A 19,475-nucleotide genomic window follows, 5' to 3' on the forward strand; every position below is an offset into this window, starting at 1 on the left:
ATCTCTGTCTCTCACACACTCACAATCAGATCAATTTCCATCTATATTGATTTCACACACATGTGGTCGTGCAGATGGGACCCTGGATGCAGAGAGTGGGTCTGCATACTTCCACCCTGAGGCCTCCCTTGACATTGGGTTGAGACCAGGCACCCACTTTTCCAACTGAACAGCATTCATTCATCCACATGAACCAGAACGAATGGACCCCATCCCCTCTACATCAATATTAGTGTTGCCTTAATTCCGACTGTTTCAACCAGTGCTGTGATGAACACCCTTGAAAAGGCATCTTTGAATAGGTGTGTAAGGATTTTAGCAGGATGAACTGTAAGTATCAGATCTTCTGAGGAAGAGATGCATCTGTCGCCCTTTGATGCGTCCTGCACCCTGTTCTCCTGAAGAGGAGCGTCCCTTCACTCTTCCCTCCAGGGGATCTGCTGGAGCCTCTGCCTGCTTACATTGTCACCAGGGCTGGTTGTCACCTGACTAAAGAACCGCCAGTGTGATGGTGACCAATGCTGTCTCTGCAGTGTTTCCGTCTGCCTCTGTTCTCACCTGAGAGGTCAAGCATCTCTAACACACACTGGCCACCTGCATTGCCTCTCATTGGAACTGCCCATGTCTGTTCTGTTTCTGTTTAGAACACTGAGTTTCAAAAGGATTTTGGACTACAGGAATGGGAAAAATTTCTCCAACCTTGGGTTATGAGGAATGCATTTTCCAGGTTGTGGTTTGCCTTTCAAGCAATTTTTCTGGGCTTTTACTAATTTTTTTGATTCGTTTGGTTTTGTTTTTGCCACAGGAAGAGCTAAGCATCTCCCTTGTGTCTTCTGGCTGTGGTGTCACAGGGGGAACAGCAGTGTCTACCCTGAGATTATGCACAGAGTTACCAAAAGGGCTTCATTTTGTGCATCACATCTTTAATCCCCCTGCATATCCCCTGAAAATAATAAAAATGCTGTTTCAAGTGAAAACAAACAAAAATCCTCAGCCCCAGGTGAAAACATGTGGGCAGGAAGGAAAAAATCCTTTTTTAAAATTTCATTGGCAGGGAACAACCAGTAGAGGTAAAGACACGCAAAGAGAAAGAGGACTTGGGGTTGTCAGGGGCTGGGTGAGGAGGGAGGGGAGTGCATGCTCTGGATCCAAGGTTTCACTTTGAGGAAAGAAATAGTGTGAAACTAGATGGTAGTGATGGTCGCACAACATTGTTAATGCCCCTAATGCTCCTGAATTGCACAATTTAAAAGGGGAAAAGTCTACATTTTATTACATGAAACTCTAAAAAGAAAAATAAAGGATGTCATAAATGATGTGAAACAAGCAAAGGAAACTAAAGAAAATGAAACAAAAACATCTCCAGCGGAAGGGACGTCAAGTTTATGGGGGGACTGACGGTGGAATTTTGGAGAACATTTTGGAGAAGAAGGTGTGGGTGGGTGCAGAGGGGGCTCTACCCCAGGTGGTGGTGATGCCTGAACTGTTTCTCCGTTGCCCAGCAGTCCAGCTGCAGACGCAGGTTCAGGAGGAGCTGCAGGAGCGGCAGGAGGGAGCTCGAGGTCTCCTGCTGGATCCAGTTCGTCCCATTTTTGGTCTCTGACATCTTCCCCTGCCCCTGCCTCCTCTGTAACTATTGGAAGTGGAGAGAGTTTTAAGTCTTGTGGAAGATCTCATGCTGTGAGATAGGAAAAATTTACGCACCTGCCTCCCTTTCCATGTGCCTCTACAAGGACAGAAATCTTCCCAGAGCTTTCCAGACAGCTCCCACCCAGAAAGTGCCCACAGGATGTATTCTGTGACTGAATTTTTCCAGACAGGTGTTCTGAGGCCATTCTCTTTTCTGGTCCCAACAGTAGCCTCTAGGGACACCTCCCTGTGTGGCCCAGCCTTCGCCCCACCCTCACCTACACACATACACCAGCCCTGCTTTTTTGACCTTTGGTCTCTGCTTCGGGGGCTCCTGGTCCTCCACCTGACTTGCAGCGAGGTGGGCACGGTGCTCCAGGTCAGACCAGGGTGTGCTGAGCTACCCGTCAGCCCCGGGTAGGTCCCTGGGAGAGCCCTGGGTGATGTCTGGGTTGGAGGCCTGCCCCACTGATTTGTGGGCCATGGTGGTGGGGACCCCTCCATACCCAGACCCACCAGGAGTCTGCGCTGGCCCTCAGAAGAGTGACACACCAGTCCTTCACTTGGGGAGGGGGCGTTGGTGTTCTTATTCATCAGCTTCTTTTCAACATGTGGTATCTGGCTCTGCAATGATAGTGACCAGCAGCTGACCCAGCATGGAAGTCTCAGAGTCCTTCCCGGCCAGGAACACTCCTGATTCTGTAGACTCTACCCTCTGCTGCTAGATCAGACCGGAACCTTGTTCAGCTCAGACATCCGGGAGGGAAAATGCATACCCAGAGAGCATGGGCTCCACCTCGGGCGGCAGGACCCTTCCCCGGCTCTCCACATCCCAGCCAGCCAGCTTTGTCCTGGGCTGTCTACGTGACTGGGCCCCCAGGCCTCTGTCCTGCTCTTTCTTGAGGCAGATACCCATCCCCAACATGACTGCTCCACCTCCACCAGGCAGGATGGGGCCGTGTGGCTACCTGGATGGGATCTGAGTGGTGGCCCAGCCTGGGGGGGCCTGCCCTGGGCCTCCCTGTGTTACCTTTGGGTCTCTCTGGCCAAAAGGCCAGAGGCGCCTTGGGTGAGACCTGACCCAGTGCCGGCAGCGTTGGTAGAGACCCTCGCTGAGGGCTTTCCGGGGCCTGTGGCCTCAGGATAATGGGATGCAGCAGAACATGCCTCTGTCTCCAACCAGGTGAGCTGAGTAGGGACTTCTCTACAGAGCGGGTGCCTGGTGACTTCGGTTCCAAGTTCTGTTGGGCTCTATTGCCAGGGAAGTGAGGTCACTTCCTGGGGTCCACTTCTCCAAGCTTCCTCCTGACACAAAGCTCCTCAAGGGCCTTTCTGGGCTTCCAATCTCTCATTTCTCACTCCATGCCATGTCCACACACAGTGACACCATCTCAGCCCCCCCCATAGCCCTGGGGAGGCCTGGATGCAACCAGTGCCGCAGCTCTGAAGACACAGCTGGGTTCAGACCTGGCTCCCCCTACTCAGCAGTGTTATCATCCTGGACAAGCCACGTGCCTCTCAGGGTCTCCCCAATCCCCCATCAGCACAGTGGGGATCATTCTGGCCCCTGCTTCCTAGAGAAGCCATCCTGTCTCTAGACCTAGAAACACCTATTGCTTCTGTCACCCCCACGGGCTGGCATCACAGGGAGATCGTGCACAGACTCAGCAAAGGAAGGACCCCACAGAGGGCTGGCGGAGTGCAAAACACACCCCACACAGGCCGGGTTCTGCCCTGGGGTCTGGAGAAAGTCACTTTCCTTGCTGCTTGCTTCCCCGCTCCCAGTCGTGAGACCGAAATTAAATACAACTCTGACATCGTCCGCTCTGGCATACAACATCCTAGGTCATTCTGTCATGTTGAAATACAGGCCCAGTGTCCCATCTCGGCCTCTGTGGTGGGCGGCCCCACAATGGCTTCCTATTTTTTGCCTTCTGTTCCCACACCCTTGTGGGATCCCCACACCCTCCCCTGGAGGGTGGATCGACTTTGGGACCAGGTTCTGACACATAGACTGACTTGTGAAAATATATGTGAGTTCCACTCATTACCAGCTCCAGTGTTCCTTCTCTCTGTCTCTGTCTCTCAGTGCCTCTCTGAGTTGTCTCTCTCTCTGTTTCTCTGTCTCCCCCTGCTTCTCTGTGTTTCAGTCTGTCTGTCTCTTTTCCTGTATGTATGTGTGTATATATTTATGTGTATATGTGTGTATTTATGTTTGTGTATTGTACGGGTCCAGGGCAGGTCACTTCTGAAAATCCCTTGACGACATATTGATTATTTTGAATTCATGTTACTGAAGAAACATTATCTTTGAAAATTGTGCAAGCACTTTGGTGGGATCTTCTCTAAGGCTCATCACTGCTAGGGAAGGGATGCACCTGTGGCACTTTGATGCATCCTACACCTTGTTCTGCCGGAGAGGAGCGTCCATTTGCTCTTCCTTCCAGGGTACCTCCTGGGGCCTCTGCCTGCTCACGTTGTCACCAGGGCTGGTTGTCACGGGGCTAAAGACCTGCCAGGGTGATGGTGGCCAATGCTGTCTCTGCAGTCTGTCTGTCTGCCTGTGTCCTCACCTGAGAGGTCAAGCATCTCCAGTACAAACCGGCCACCTGCACTGCCTCTCGTTGGAACTGACTCTGTGTGTTTTGTTTCTTTTCAGAACACTGGGCTTCAAGAGCTTTTTGGACCACAGGGATGTGAAGCTTTTTTCCGATCTTGGGTCATGAGGAAAGGTTTTTCCAGGCTGTGGTTTGTCTTTCCAGCTGTCTTTCTTGGCCTTTGTTTTCTGCTTTTGTTTGGATTTATTTTGCCACAAGAAGAGCTAAGCATCTCCCTTCTGGCTCTGGTTTCACAGTTAGAACAGCAGTGCCTACCCCGAGATTATACACAGAGTTACTAAAAGGGCTTCATTTGGTACGTCTCATCTTTAATCCATCTGGACTCTCCTCTCAAAATACAAAAATGCTAATTCACGTGAAAAAAAAATAATTCACCCGTCCCTACTTAAGATATGTGGGCAGACAAACCAAAAAAAAAGCCACCTTTTATACGATTTCACTGATAGGGAACCTCCAGGATACGTAAAGACATAGAGAGAGAAAGGGGATTAGGGCTTGTCATGGGCTGGGCGAGGTAGGACGTGGGGTGCTCTTTGTATACAAGCTTTTACTTTGAGGAAGAAAATAGTCTGAAACAAGTGGTGCTGGTCTCACAGCACTGTGAATGCAATTAATGCTCCTTAAAATTGCACAATTTAAAATGGGAAAAGGCTAAACTTTATTCTTATATACTTAAAACAAAAATAGAATATAGTATAATAGAAAAGAAAAAATCTGACTCCATAGAAGATCTGTCCTTTTGGCTTTAACCCTGTGCCCTCTTTTCTAGGCTTAGTCTTACTAGCTCTGCACATATTGTAAAACAATGTTGCCTTTAGCCTTAAATATACAGAAGAGCCTACTTTCAAGGCTTTGATTTTTTAAGGATATTAACACTTTTGCACTTATATAAAGACAACAGGTTGTAGAATAGAAAACTACTTTTGTTTTGTTAGGGGATTTACAGAGGCACGATGACCTGGTCTACGTAAACAGCTGTAAACCAAGATAATGGCGGACTAATATCTTGGAGAACCATCTTCCCCATGTCAACTTCAGGCTCCTTTTCTACTAAAAAGGGGAGGGGCTGTGGTTGGTTGTTTCAAACTTGTTGGTGTAGGAATTCTTTGTTCTTGGAATCCTTTGCAGCTGTCCACGTGCGTCAGATCATGGTGTTCCTGCAAAACCTGCAACAAAACAAACTTTTTCTATTCTGCAACTTGTTATCTTTATAGGAGTGCAAAGTGTTAATATCCTTAAAGCTCAGACTTTTGAGAATAGGCTCTCCTGTTTATTTCAGGCTAAAGGCAACACTGTTTTACAAAAAGTGCAGAGCTTGCAAGTCTAAGCCTAGATAACACGGCAGAGGGTTAAAGGAAAAGGAACAGATCCAATATGGAGTCAGATTTGTTCTTCTCTATTACAGTGACTTTTGGTGAGAGCTAAGTGGATGATTCCTGGGTGGGTCCTCCACTGTCCCAGGCTGGATTTCAGGCAGGATCCCTGCCAGACTCACCATGATTTTGGACCTAATCTACCACAGAGAAACTGAAAATTATTGGATTAAAATTACCTTTCAAAATCCCTTCAATTGCCTGTAAACTATACCACAGCAGGGGATGTCTCATTGGCCAGTCAACTACCAGTCTCCCCTGATGCAAGGGACAAGTGTTGCGGCAAGATCCATGGTGGCCTGGCCAGTGCACCTTCCTACTTTGCTCTAAAGGTTTGGCTTCCTCACTTTGACACTTTAAAAGCTCCCTTCCCTCTTCCCTCTGGCCTGGTGTGAATGAACAAGTTCCCTGCACCCACCTGTGCTGAGTCCATGCCATGCACAAAGCCCCATGCACACAGCCCACCATCTGATGTCTAACCCTGGGATTAAGTGCATACTCTGAACTCCCCCACCCCAAAGGTCCGCGTGCCCAGTGCCTCCGCCCTAGGAGTCCAGATCACCATCAGGACCATCAACCACCGAAAGCCCAAGGCCAGTGGCTGGCAGTCTGGGATCAACCTGACCCATCAGGTCAGTTCAGGCACAGGCTGCGGGGATCAGGGTGCCAAGGCAGGAATTGGAACCACCTTCATCCCAGCCTGCCTCACCCTGTAGCCTCAGACATTAACTCTGAAGGTGCACACTAGGCTCGATCCCCCACTGGTGGCAGTAGTCATCATTACTGGAGCACGGATTTCCCCACCCCAACCACAGGGTGAAGGGTGAGTGAGTGAGCTCAGGGTAGGGGTGCACTCAGATTTAAGGGGATCCCATGGTGTGGGGGTACAGGTTGAGAGGTGTGGGGCCCGATCAGAGTGGAAATGACCTGGGTGAGAGGTGAGGGGGATAATTTCAGGATGTTGGGTGTCCTGTGCTGAGGCATGAGGGGTAAGCTTGTGGGTGTAGGGGCCATAGGTTAGGACCTAGCAGGATGGAGTGTCAGGGCAGGGACCATGGTGTGAGGAGAAGGAGCCCTGTCTTCAAGGTCTGGTGGGAGACTGGGCCTGGCCAGTGGTGGGAGGGTAGTAACAGGGAGGGGAAGTTGAGCAGGGAAAGTGGGGCTGGGTGGGTGAGGCCTGGCCTAGGGCAGTCGTGGTTCTAGTTCAATGCCAGGACCCAGTTGGTGGCTGGGTGAAGGCTCTGGGGATGGAGACCCGGCGGGACAAGCAGGAGGGGCCCCACCTGGCTCCTCCCGGCCCCAGCGGCCAGGGCCGGTAAAGCAGGAGACCCACCCGAGCAGTTTGCGCTGCGGGCGGGAGGAGGAGGGGCGCGCACGCGCAGACGGACAGACGCGCGGACGCCGGAACCCACCCAGAACGCGTGGAAGCTGGCGGCAGCCGGTTGCTCCTGGACCAGCTCCTGGAAGAGGAACACGGCCTGGGGCCTGGGCCGCCGCTTGCCCGCGGCTCGGCTGCCGCTGCCGGACAGTTAAGAGGGCGCTGGTGGGGGCGCGCTGCTCGGGGAGCCGGCGGGTGACGCCTGGGCTGTGCAGCTGAGGAGGCGCCCAGGGAGGGGTGCGGAGGTGAGGTCCCGGCCGCGCGTCCCGTTAGGACCCTGAGGCGGGTCCCAGCCGCCGCTGTGGTTCGTGGTAACCCCGGTATTAGTAGTTCCTGAACACCGTGTTTTTGCCGCCGCTTATACACGGGTTTAGGAGAGCAGGTACAGCCCCGGGAGTTGGGAGGGCGCCGGACGGTTCCAGAGCATCTCCGACTGGCCCTCAGACGATGGCCTGCTCCTGGCAGGCGGGTGCGGTGCGGTCGCGGGGCCTCGGATGGAATGGGGACTGCCCCATGAGAGCCCATGGATTTGCTCCCATCTTACCTGCGGCCTGACCTTGGGGGCGGCCTCTAAAGACCCAGGTTAGTGGGACTCAGGTTACAGGTCAGTCTGCTCCTGGGAGATGGGCTCGGTGCGATGAGTGTGCTGGGATGGCTGCAGCAGCAGCGGGAAATTGTTGCAACCCCCGCGCTCTCACAGGGCAGCCCCAATCCCGCCATCGCAGCTGCCGCCTTTCCCTGACAGCACAGCACCCGCCTTCCAGGAGCAGGCTGACCTGTAACCTGAGTTCCACGAACCTGAGGCAGCAGAGGCCAAGCTCAGGCCATGCGCTGGGGAGTTTGAAGCAAATCCAAGGGCTCCCATGGGCAGACCCCATAACCCGCCACTGCCTTCAACCACACCGTGCCCTCCTCCCGAGAGCAGGCTGACCTGCGGACCGTGCCTGGAGCAGCAGAGGCCGAGCCCTGGACAGGCCATGGGGGAGATGGGGGCAAGTCTACCAGCTTGCCAGGTCGCTGCCCATCTCCCTGCCGCTGCCCCAGGTTCGTGGATCAGTTGTTTTCAAGTCAGTGGTTTCCTGAGATGCAGGCGTGGTGCAGTCAGGTGGCGGGGGCTGCAGGGAGGGGTGCTGCCCCAAGGGGAGCAGGTGGACTTGCTCCCATCTCCCCTAGGGCCAGACCTGGGGACGGCCTCTGCTGCCCCAGGTTTGCAGGACGCATGTCATGTCAGCCTGTCCCTGGGAGGAAAGCTCAGTGTACTCGGGGCAGCCTCAGTGGCTGACAAGGATTTTAGAAGTGGGCTCTAGCCCAGCATAACTAACTCTCCTTTCTTCTCCTGCTTCCTCAGTTGGTGGCTGTATCAGCTTTTTCATTATAGGTTATTGCTAGATAATGAACATAGGTTTCTGTGCTATATAGAAGAAACTTAATTTAAAATCTCTTTTTATATATAGTGGCTGACATTTGTAAATCTCGAACTCCCAAATTTATCCCTTCCTATCCCCTTTCCCTGGTAACCTTGATTGTTTACTAAGTCTGCAAGTCTGTTTCTGTTCTGTAGATGAGTTCACAGTGTCTTTTTCTCTCTTTTTTTACATTGCACATATGAGTGGTATCATTTGGTATTTTTCTGTTTCTGGCTGCTTTCACTTAGAATGACGATCTCTAGCTCCATCCATGTTGCTGCAAATGGTTTTATTTTGTCCTATTCATGGTAGAGTAGTATTCCAGTGTATAAATATGCCACAACTTCTTTATCCAGTCATCTGTTGCTACATTTAGCTTTCCTCCATGTCTCGGCTCTTGTATACAGTGGTGCTGTGAATACTGGTGTGCAGGTATCTTTTCACATTGGAGTTCTTTCCAGTTATATACCCAGATGTGGGATTGCTGGGTCATAGGGTAAGCCTACTTTTAGTTTTTTCAGGGATTTCCATGCTTTCCATAATGACTACACCAAACTAGATTCCCACCAGCAGTGTAAGAGGGTACCCTTCACTCTACAGCCTCTCTAGCATTTATCATTCATGAACTTTTGAGCGATGGCCATTCTGACTGATGGGAGCTGATACTTCATTATAGTTTTGATTTGAATTTCTCAGTTTATTAGTGATATCGAGCATTCTTTCATGTGCCTATTGGCCATTTGTGTCTTCATTGGAGAAATGCTTGTTTAGGTCTTCTGCCTATTTTAAGATTGAGTTGTTTGTTTTTTTGTTATTAAGTTGTATGAGCTGTTATATATATTCTGAAAATTAAGCCTCTGTTAGTCGTATCATTTGCAAATATTTTCTCCCATTCGTAGGTTGTTGTTTCCTTTTGTTTTACTTATGGTTGTCTTTGCTGTGAAGAAATTTATGAGTTTAATTATGTCCCTTTTGTTTATTTTTTCTCTTATTTCCATTGCCCGGGTAGATTACCCTAGGAGAATGTTGCTAAGATTTATGTCAGATAATGTTTTGCCTATGTTTTCTTTTAGGAGATTTATCATGTCTTGTCCATCTGCATCTTAAGCCTGTACTCAACATCTGTGCTTCAGTTTTGAATTTTGAGCTTCTTAGAGAAAACCTACTCTTAGCTCATACGTCAGATTCAACATGTCTAAAGCTGATTTCATAATCTTTTTTCTTGCAGCGTCTCCCCTTATTCAGTGGGATAATCATTCTTTCGGTCTTGAATACACAAAGGCTTGGAGTGGTCTTTGATTTATCTTTCTCTCACCACCCTCCACATTTTGTCGGCTTCTTGAACTGTATGTTTTTGGTTTCAAGTGTCTATTCTGATTGCTGATACTCTGATGAAGAGCTTTCATCCCTGATACATGAATTTTTCCTTCTGCTGAATTCTTGGATATTCTCTCCCCCCCTTTCAGTCAACCTACAGTTTTGGTGCTCCCACATCTACAGTCAAGTCAAAGACTTAACACAACCAGATCTCAGCCAGGGAGTCTCGACCCTTCATCATTTTGGACTTACCTTATTTGTTCCAATCATTATGTAACTTAGCCTCCTAGGGTAACCTGTGCCTTAGTAAAAACCAGGAGTCACCAGCCTTTTCCTATCCAGTCCTCAGTTAAAACAGCTTAGAATTGCCCTGAGAACTAGTTGGAGCCCCATCCCCTTCATAGAGTCTTCCCTATTTATTCCAAATACTTCTAGCTCCTCTTTGTATTCCTGTACTGTTTATGATCAGTAGTCTGTAATCTTGGATTTGAGTACTGACTTGGTACCATTCCTGGGTGGTTTCCAATGTGTCTCCTCACTTAGCTGGTAACTGGAGAAGACTCACTTGTTCAGCCTCCTTTATACCCCTCACCCTGCTTAGCATCGGGCAATAACAGGCATCCAGGCAGTGCTTACCTTCTTTATTTATTCGCAGTGGTGGTGGTGTGGATTATAGCTAATAACTATTAATTCAGTGTTGCAATTAAAAAAGAAAGCCAAGAAAATCCATAAAACTTTATCTCCATGTTCAGTTTAGTGCTTTACCTCAATAGTTTTCTTAAGACTGTGTTTACATTCACATAGTGTTCAGTGCTTGTACAGTTCCCTGAGGCAAGCAGGTGAGATGTCATTATGTTTGACTTTCATGTTACATTTCATATTGGATATATTTGTGCAATGACAAAACCTTCTTTTATAAGTAAACAGCCGGAAGCCCAGAGAGACTAAGAGCCTAACCCAGGGTCACCTGGTTAGTGTTTGGCACAGGCCAGGACCGCAGTTCACATCTTCCAGCTGATCCTCTTCCAGTGCCTTTTCATTCCACTGCTGGGAAATGTAGCCCCATCAGCCAAACGGCCAAGTCACATTGCTGCCCCTTTACCTGCCAGTGATGGCAGTGCTTCAAAAAGTGGCAAAGGAAAGGTCAGAAATAGGAGTGATAAAAGACATGGAAGTGCTGGAAATGGATCCTCAACCTCCTCCTCCCTACTTGAGCGCCACACAAGTGTCCCACTCTGACAGTGCTGTTCATTGTTTATAACATAGCCTTAAAATCAGACTGATCTTTTATAGGACATGCTTTTATCCTGGTCCCTTTCCTACTAGTAGTCACCGTCATGGGCAGAAAGTGCCTGGCTGTGCTCTGTTTGTCACGTAGGTGGGAGGGAAAGTGGGAGAGGGAGTTGGTTGAACTGAAGCTGAGCTTTTTACAGCTCTGTTGTTCTAGGACCAGAGCAGTTCCCCTCTTGCTTTCATCATCTCTCCACCTCCGAGTCCCAGCCACCCATTCCTGCCTGCTTCCCCACATGCCACATCCTGGGGGAGGACAGAGTGTTGGGCAATGCCCCCTCCGCCCTCTGCTCTGGGAGGTGCAGGAGTCTGCATTAACTTTTGAGCTGTTTTGGTAATTGGGCTTTTCCAGCTTTTCTAGACATCTCCTTTCCAGCTCTGAGAAATTGGAGATGTAACTTAACCATACATGGACTATACTAATGTATTCAGTGACATTAGTGTCATGTTGTCTATAATTGTGTTCTGTGACTGGATAGGAGGTTTTTTTATCTCACAGGATGCTTCACATCTAATTCTAAAGTCCTAGAGGCTTGCAGGTGTAATCCAAGTTCTTACATGTCTGTAAGGTAGACATGAACATTATTTGATAATATGACCATATGTTCATAGATTACGGTTAGTCCACCGGCTCTGTATCTAATGAAAGTTTAAATACCAAACGCTTGAAGAAAATTTGCGGGCCATGTCTTTTTGCCTGTAAGTAGTTGCAAAAACTGAAATCACAACTCTACCACAAGCCACAGTGTTTCCCAGTAGAGAAAGCCCTCTAATTTTACAACCTCTAAGTAATGCAGTGGTTCTTTGAGTGAGATGAGGGATGCCAGAGTATTTTTTGGGACACTAGTGTGGCATGACAAGTATTCTGGGACTGGTTACAGTTGAATCTCTACTTCCTATATCCTGGACTGATTACAGAGGCAATGTTAGTGCGGTAACCATCTTGTGAATGCAAGTGTAGCTAGGAAGACAACAGAGAAAATAGAAGGGATATAAAGAAATGGAGGGACTTCATAGCAGTACAAATGGTGACTTTGACACCACCAGCTGCTGATGTGAACTTGGCAAGAATTTGTGAGAAGTGGTGGGTGTCATTGCAAGCAGGAGAGTCCTGCAGCTTTTGGGGTGAACAGGCAAAGGGGAGAGCAGATATGGTGGCTATCCAGGGGCTATTTTTGTCCTGAATGTGAAAATGTCCAGTCCCCTGTTCAATTTTGCAGCCACAACTTCACATGACTCAGGGCATTATTTCCACCAGAATACCATAAAAATACAAACAACCTCTGTTTCCCAAAGTGTTTGTTCTCGATCTGAGATGACTGTCCTGTGCTGGTAGGTAAGTGGGCGATGGGGCCTATTACATCACCCCCTTTCACTAGAAGTCTACCTCGCTGCTTTTCAACCTACTCCTAGAGGTGCTGTCATTCTGTTACACCTAGGCCTGTAAGACCGTCTTGCCTGAATCCTCACGTGAAGAGGGATGGTTATGTGCAGTTTTAAAAAATTGCTTGGGTCATGTGGTCCTTTGTTACTTCCATTGGAAATCACTATTCCAGAGCAAATAGTATGCATCTATACAAACTATATTGTTTGTAAGATGTCTTCAGAGGTTTTGCAGTAGGTTTAAGTATTTGCTTGGTGATGGCATCTTGATTGATTGAAGGAGGCAACCCTCACTAGGGGCATTGTGTGCTTTCTGTCTGAGAGTTCCTTTACTGGCAGCAGAGTGTTCGTAGGCAGAGTTAGAAAGTTACCTGGTCTGAGAAGCCGAATTTGCCCACAGCTGGGAATTGGCGGAAGAGTCTGTTATGGAAGGAAAGCTTTAGGATTATCTGGTAGCAGAGTTCTGGGATCCAAACCCTGGGAAACCTCAGCTTTTGTAGAGTATGTTCTGTAACAATAGGCTATAGGATAATTTTTACACTTGTTATAGGATGTAGAGTTGGGGAAAGGCTTAAAAGTGCAAGAACCTTAAAAGAGAATCTCCGAATATTTTAAAGAAGACAGTTCTCAGAATGAGAGCTTTTCTGGAAAAGACTAGCTCTTCACTTCACAGGGGAAGCAGGGAGCAGGTGTAACTGCACTTACGGTAACTTAAAAGGTAAACCTTACCCTCCCACTTAGCTGTTTCCTGGTGTAGGTTCATCTCCCACATCTGTAGTTTTAGACCTGATGTGTCATTTTCTGGTACTCCATTCTGCTTCTTAGTGAGAGACAGACCCAAAGTCACATAGCAATTGAAAAATTGCACAAAGGTCTTTATTGTTAAAAATGTGGACCTGTGGCAGGGTGCTGCATTTGCAAGTGACTTTCAGTACAGAGACCACTGAAAAGAATGCAGTGTTATTTCTTATTTTATTCCTTTAAGCCTTTGAATAGAAGGTTTTCTTTGCAGAGTGTCTGGAGTACATCAGAACAAGCAGGAACTAAAATAGCTTTAAGAAAGCTCCAGTATAGGCGTTGCTTATAGTGTGGTATCTGTCTTATGTTAATTCTTTAAAGCAGGAAGTTGTAACTCTCAATTTCTTAAGCAAATATAAACATTCTTGACTCTTATTGACGTTCTTTGTTGGGTGAAGCTGCTTTTGCTTCCATTCTGAGCATTGAAAGGCCTTCTATGATACTTCTACCACTCCTCAGTATTTTATTTTCCCTCTGTTGTGAACTTGTTTTTAAACTTGAAGCATATATAAATATCACTAACTTGCTACATATGTAGATATTCTGTGTTACATACTCAGAAAGTTTGTGTACATCACACGTATCTACATAATTCCCCCCTTTCCAACTGTGTTCCTGATGAAAGGATGGTGGGAAATGGCATTATGGGGATATGTCTTACAGTACACAGTGTTTCCCCTGTTCCCTCTACCATATCTGGATGTTCTTTCATCTTTCAGCTTCTAGACTTACTAGCTCTTTTTCTTAAGCCAGGTGTATCTCATCCCCCTGCGCACACACACATGTGTACACACACACACACACACACACATTCTACTGTAGGGAGTAGTGTGCACCATCCAATTCTCCCACTCCAGCTCTGGACCCACCCACTGGAGGCAGTGTCTTGCACGAATTAATTTGTAAGTTGCTTTTTAAAACTCGAGTGGTCAGGAAATAGGACTGATATCCACACCTAGTAGGCAGGCCCTCAAGGACAACTTCTATGGTTAATGCCAGGTTATCTTAATGTTTGAGTACCTGGGTTTCATGTCTTCCTGTGCCACCTGTGTGACCCATGATTCCCACATTTCTGTCTCCTGCTAGAATTTTTCTCTCCAACTCTGGACTCTTACAATCTTCTGCTGATTTGACATCTTCACTTGAAACTCTGATATCTTAAAAGCAACATGTGTAAAAACTGAGCTCTTTGTTCTCCTACACCCCAAACTGGTTCTTCCTGCAACCTCCCCCATTCAGTTAGTGGAAACTTAATCCATCCAGCTGCTTGGGTCAAAAAACTTGGAGTTATTCTGACTTTCACTGACATACCACATGAATTCTGTCAATAGATCTGGTTTAACACTGCCTTTAAAACATATCCAGAACCCAGCCACTTCTCACCATGGTTCCTGCCTCCACTGCTGCTTCCCTACCCTGAGCCACTGTCCTCTCCTCCTGCACAGCCCTTCTCAGAGGCTTCCCTCCTTTCATCTCTGACCCGTTTCGACTATTCTCACCTGGCAGTCAAGTGAGCCTCGAAAACCTAAGTTAGATTGTGTCGTCCTTCTGCAGTGCCTCCCCATTTCACTCTGGGTAAAAGCCACAGTCCTTACAACGTCCTCCAAGGCCATACAGGATCTGCACTGACCCTTCTCCGCAGCTCCAGCCGTGCCCCCATTCTGGAACATGCGAAGTGCACGCTGGCCTCGGTGATGGTTATTCCGTCCACCTGGGACTTCTCACCTCCAAGTCTTAGTTCTAACCTCAGTCCTCAGTGTGGCCTGCTCTGGTATTTAATACAACATCACCCTCATCCCATACCCTAAACTCTCTTTACCTTGCCATTTTTTGATTTTTCCATGGTTCCTCTTTCCTAACATGCCACCTCCTCTGCTGCTCTGTTGTGTGAATTGTCATCTCCACCCCCATCCCAGCTAGACTCCAACAAAGCTCCGTGAGGACAGGACTTTTGTATTGTTTATTTATCTATTCCAACTGCCTAGACTAGTCCTGGGTACATAGTAGGCAATCAAAAATTATTTGCTGAATAAATTAAAAGACTATTTTAAAAATGAATCATCCTTTCAGGAATGGGTGAGGATAGGAAGCTGCATCAAGGGCAATGGTGCAGTAAATAATGATATTTGCCTGTTGTTCTTTGTGTGATTTATATATGTGTTTTAGTCTTAATTTTGTATCCCAGTTTCTTAATTTAATATCTGTATTAAGGTGTAATTTACAGGCCATAAAATTCACACATTATAATTGTACAAGTCAGCCATTTTAGCTATTTCTAGATTTGTGCAACTTTGTCCTCACAAAGTCCCCTTGTGTCCGTCCATATGCAGTTTGCCCCCCCTCAGTGGCACCCTGATTTTATTTCTTTTTTTTTTTTTGGCAATCACATCTCAAACGGATTATTTACACAGCAGTACTAATATAGCTTTGCACTTTTAGAAATGACACACTTAAATATGAAATTAGCGGTCATTGCTGAATGTAGGTAGCAGTATCAGACATTGGTGAGAAGAATGGACCTGAGTGTCAGACTGGCTGCAGTCTTACCCAGCTCCACCATTTACCAAGTTACCCAAATTATTTTCTGCCTCAAGCTCTTTATCTGTTATATGGGGGTAATAATAGCAGCTTACAGAGTTGTTGTGAGGATTAAGCAAACAGGGAAACAAAATTTAGTATAGTGGCCTGCTTATGTTATTACCTAAGAAATAGCCTTGCAGGTAGAGGGCAAAATTCAAATCAGTTTCTAAAGTATATGTAAAATATAATCCAGTTCCTGCCTGGTTTGTAAACACTTATGCCTACTGAAGAATTTAAAAGCAGGCTAATTTCCAACAGAAAAGATCATTTCTCAGCATTTCTTTCAAAGAGAGCTGCAAAATCACTTTAACTAACTAAATGTTCCATGCCCAACTCTGACAGAAATTTGACAACAGGGACGTAATTATCTACATTTTTTTAAAATGATGCTGACCATCAGGAAGTGTTCTCAATTATATTTTAGCCTTTATGTTGAGAAATACTGTGAGACTTCTTCTAAATTAATGGGTGGGGGCATTCATTGTAGCTCTTGTAGCCTGATAAGCCTGCACTAAATTATCTTTTTTAAACTTTTAATTAAAGTAATAAATTAATTTTTTGCTGGGGGGTGGTAATTAGGTTTTTATTTATTTATTTTATTTTTAGAAGAATTACTGGAGATTGAACCCAGGCCCTTGTGCATGCTAAGAACATGATCTTTCACTTGAGCTATACCCTCCCCCCTAAATTATCTTTAATAAGGTCTTTTTCTCTGTTTCGTTACTTTATGTACAGAAGCACAAAGCAGGGTCATCAGAAGCCTCTCAATCACAAAGATGATAGTAGTGAAAAACATTGCGCAGTGACAGTGAATCCTTGGCATATGAAGAAAGATTGTAAAGTCCTGAATGAATTAAGAAGGTATTGTTACCTTAACATACATGTAAGCATGGCTCTCTTACCTTTATTTTTCACTTTATAATGAAAATAATCCCCACCTGTCAAGGTTGCTTTGTTTGATAGAGGGAATATCTAAACCCTTTTCTGCAAGTTTTTTAAATAAGTAAGAGCAGTTAATTTATCAGAAGTGTGAATGGTGTAATCTGGTCTGTGTAGTATGGTAGCCACCAGCCACATGTGGCTATTGTGAATTGAGATGTTCTATAAGTGGAAAATACATAATAGATTTTCAAGACTTTGTACAACAAAAATAATGTAAAATATTATTAATAAGTTTTAAAAGTGTCAATCACACTTTTGAAATGATAGTATATTGGATATTTTGGGATAAATGTAATTATTACTGGAATTAATTTCACTTGTTCCTTTTTATTTTCTAAATGGGATTACTGGAAAATTGTGACTTGCACTATGTTTCTATTGACAGTGCTGGCTTCTAACTTATTGCAAATAATATGAAAAGAAAACTTTGATTAAAAATTTTGTAATTGAGTAGTTGATTTGCATCATATTAGTTTCAGGTGTACAAAACAGAGGCTCAACATTTTTATAGATTATATTCCATTTAAAGTCACCATAAAATAATGGCTATATTTCCCTGTGCTGTATGATACAGCCCTGTAACCTATCCATTTTATACTTAGTAATTTTTACCTCTCAATCCCCTAACCCCTTCCTGCCTCCCCTCTTCTCCTTCTCCCCATTGGTAACCACCAGTCTGTTCTGTGTACCTGTGAGTCTATTTCTGTTTTATTATAGTCATTAATTTGTTTTATTTTTTAGATATACATATAAGTTAATACATAGAATATTTGTTTTTCTTTCTCTGACTTATTTCACTTAGCATAATACCCTGTAGGTCCATCCATGTTATTGCAAATGTCATTATTTTATTTTTTAGTGGCTGAACAGTATTCCATTTGTGTGTGTGTTCATGTGTATATATATGCATACATGTATATATACATATATATATATATAATATACCACAACTTCTTTATCCAGTCATCTGTCAGTGAACATTTGGATTGTTTCAGTGTCTTGGCTATTTTAAATTGTGCTGCTGTGAACATTGGGGTGCATGTGTCTTTTTGAATTAAATTTTTCTCCAAACATATATCCATGAATGGGATTGCTGGATCACACGGAAGTCTATTTTCATTTTTTTATGGAACCTCTTTTCTGTCCTCCATAGAGGCTGCACCAATTTACATTCCCACCAACCGAGTTGGAGGGTTCCTTTTTCTCTTAAAAGGTAAAAAATTCTCTACATTTACCTACTTTCCTTTCAGTTTAGGACACAGTTTGGCAAAAGCAAGATAGAATTTAATAGGAGTAAATATAGTATTTATTTTGAATGTCCATGCATTATGGATAGATATGTTATTGATGAGTTGGTTCCCTATTTTTGTAGGTGCAGATGTTTTTATAGCTTCACAGACATTTCAGTCTTGCAGAGAGAAAAATTTCTTTGTATTTTGCTGAACTTGTCCGGGTGTCTTTATCGGATTTGGTCCAGGCCTGCAGAGGTGAATACACATCCAAACCTGAACCATTTGAATGTCTGCAAGATATTAAGAGTCTAGAATATCAGATCTGGACTATAACTCTGGTAAATGACATCAGTGACTGGACTCAAGAAAACTCCATTTGAGGGCAAAACCTTTCATAAGCCAAAAAGGCTTTGAAACTGTGGCAAAGCCAGAGACTTTTGTGTGCCACTTATGGCCACAAACCCATGAGGACAACCACAGGCCTTCTGGAGTGCCAAGGAAATTCCATGTGAGGAGTCCAGCACTCACAGGAATCCAACAAGTCCCTGTCTGCCAGAGCACCTTCATTGCTACTGTGCTGTTTTGAGTAAATGTCTTTTCATCAGGTTCAAATTGGTTTGTTGTTTTTTTTTGCATAAAAAAACAAATTCTTGTTCCCTGGTGTAAGTAAAAGCCTAACACTTTCTGATTTCTTTTGACAGAGAAAATATGAGCCTGTGGATCTAACCTCATCTGTGATGGTCTGCAGCTGGGAGCAACCAGATCAGTGTCAGTCCCCTTGCAGCCATTGGCTGGGAGCCTGCATGTTCCTTGGAATGGTATTTGAAACATGTCACACTAGCCGAGCCTTTGCTGTGGGCTGGGAGGCGAGTCAGTCAGAATCTGCATTATGGAATGTAAGTTTCAGATCCACAGCTAGGAGATCTTTTTTAATAGCCAGAGAATATAGTCATAAATATATCTATTAATGTATTTATGCAAGAACCTTTTTAAAGATTTTTTTATTATAAAAAGTTACCCCCAAAATTGAAAGTGAAAGAACAGTGGAATTAAAAACCATCTGTACCTTAATTATATATAAAGGATCATAAAATCCTTCTAAACTTTTTTTTGTTCAAATGAAGATATTTTTCCCTTCCAAAAAGGAAAATTATTATTTCACATTTTTTTGTTTTCTCCTTTTATTATATATTCCATATCAATAAATATAAATCTTTTAAATCCCTTTTAATGGCTGTTTAACAATATATTGAACAGATATGTAAATAGTTCTAGGTTTCAGAAATTTAAAAAATTGTCATTACAATACCACTGCAAAGAATATTTTGGTGTTTCTATTTTTAGTTACTAATTTGGACTAAAAATTAACAAGTTTGCTTTTCTTCATCTAAAACATTGGTTATTTTACGAAGGAACTGTAAGGATTTTAAATAACTTTTCAGTAATTTCAACAAAGAAATTATCTTTAAGGCAAAAATGTATGATGGATTGCAAATCTATTTTTATTATATCTTCACTTTTACCAGTGT

The 19,475-nt window shown here is 44.9% G+C and overlaps 2 long non-coding RNA genes across 3 annotated transcripts; one reads left to right on the forward strand and one right to left on the reverse strand.

Annotated features, from left to right (window-relative positions):
* Positions 1-1,389: 1,389 nt before the first annotated feature.
* Positions 1,390-2,825, reverse strand: LOC140690370 (uncharacterized). The gene is made up of 3 exons (XR_012065637.1): positions 2,660-2,825; positions 2,146-2,253; positions 1,390-1,633 (listed from the first exon to the last, which is right to left on the reverse strand). It is a non-coding gene; the product is annotated as an uncharacterized lncRNA (long non-coding RNA).
* Positions 2,826-6,987: 4,162 nt separating this feature from the next.
* LOC140690369 (uncharacterized) lies at positions 6,988-18,764 on the forward strand. 2 transcript variants are annotated; one of them, XR_012065635.1, is made up of 3 exons: positions 6,988-7,243; positions 16,508-16,655; positions 18,648-18,764. It is a non-coding gene; the product is annotated as an uncharacterized lncRNA (long non-coding RNA). The 2 variants fall into 2 exon arrangements; XR_012065636.1 differs by lacking the exon at positions 18,648-18,764 and adding an exon at positions 17,868-17,915.
* The last annotated feature ends 711 nt before the right edge of the window (positions 18,765-19,475 follow it).

This window comes from Vicugna pacos, chromosome 30 (genome assembly GCF_048564905.1).
Source record: "Vicugna pacos chromosome 30, VicPac4, whole genome shotgun sequence".
NCBI classification, from domain to species: Eukaryota; Metazoa; Chordata; class Mammalia; order Artiodactyla; family Camelidae; genus Vicugna; species Vicugna pacos.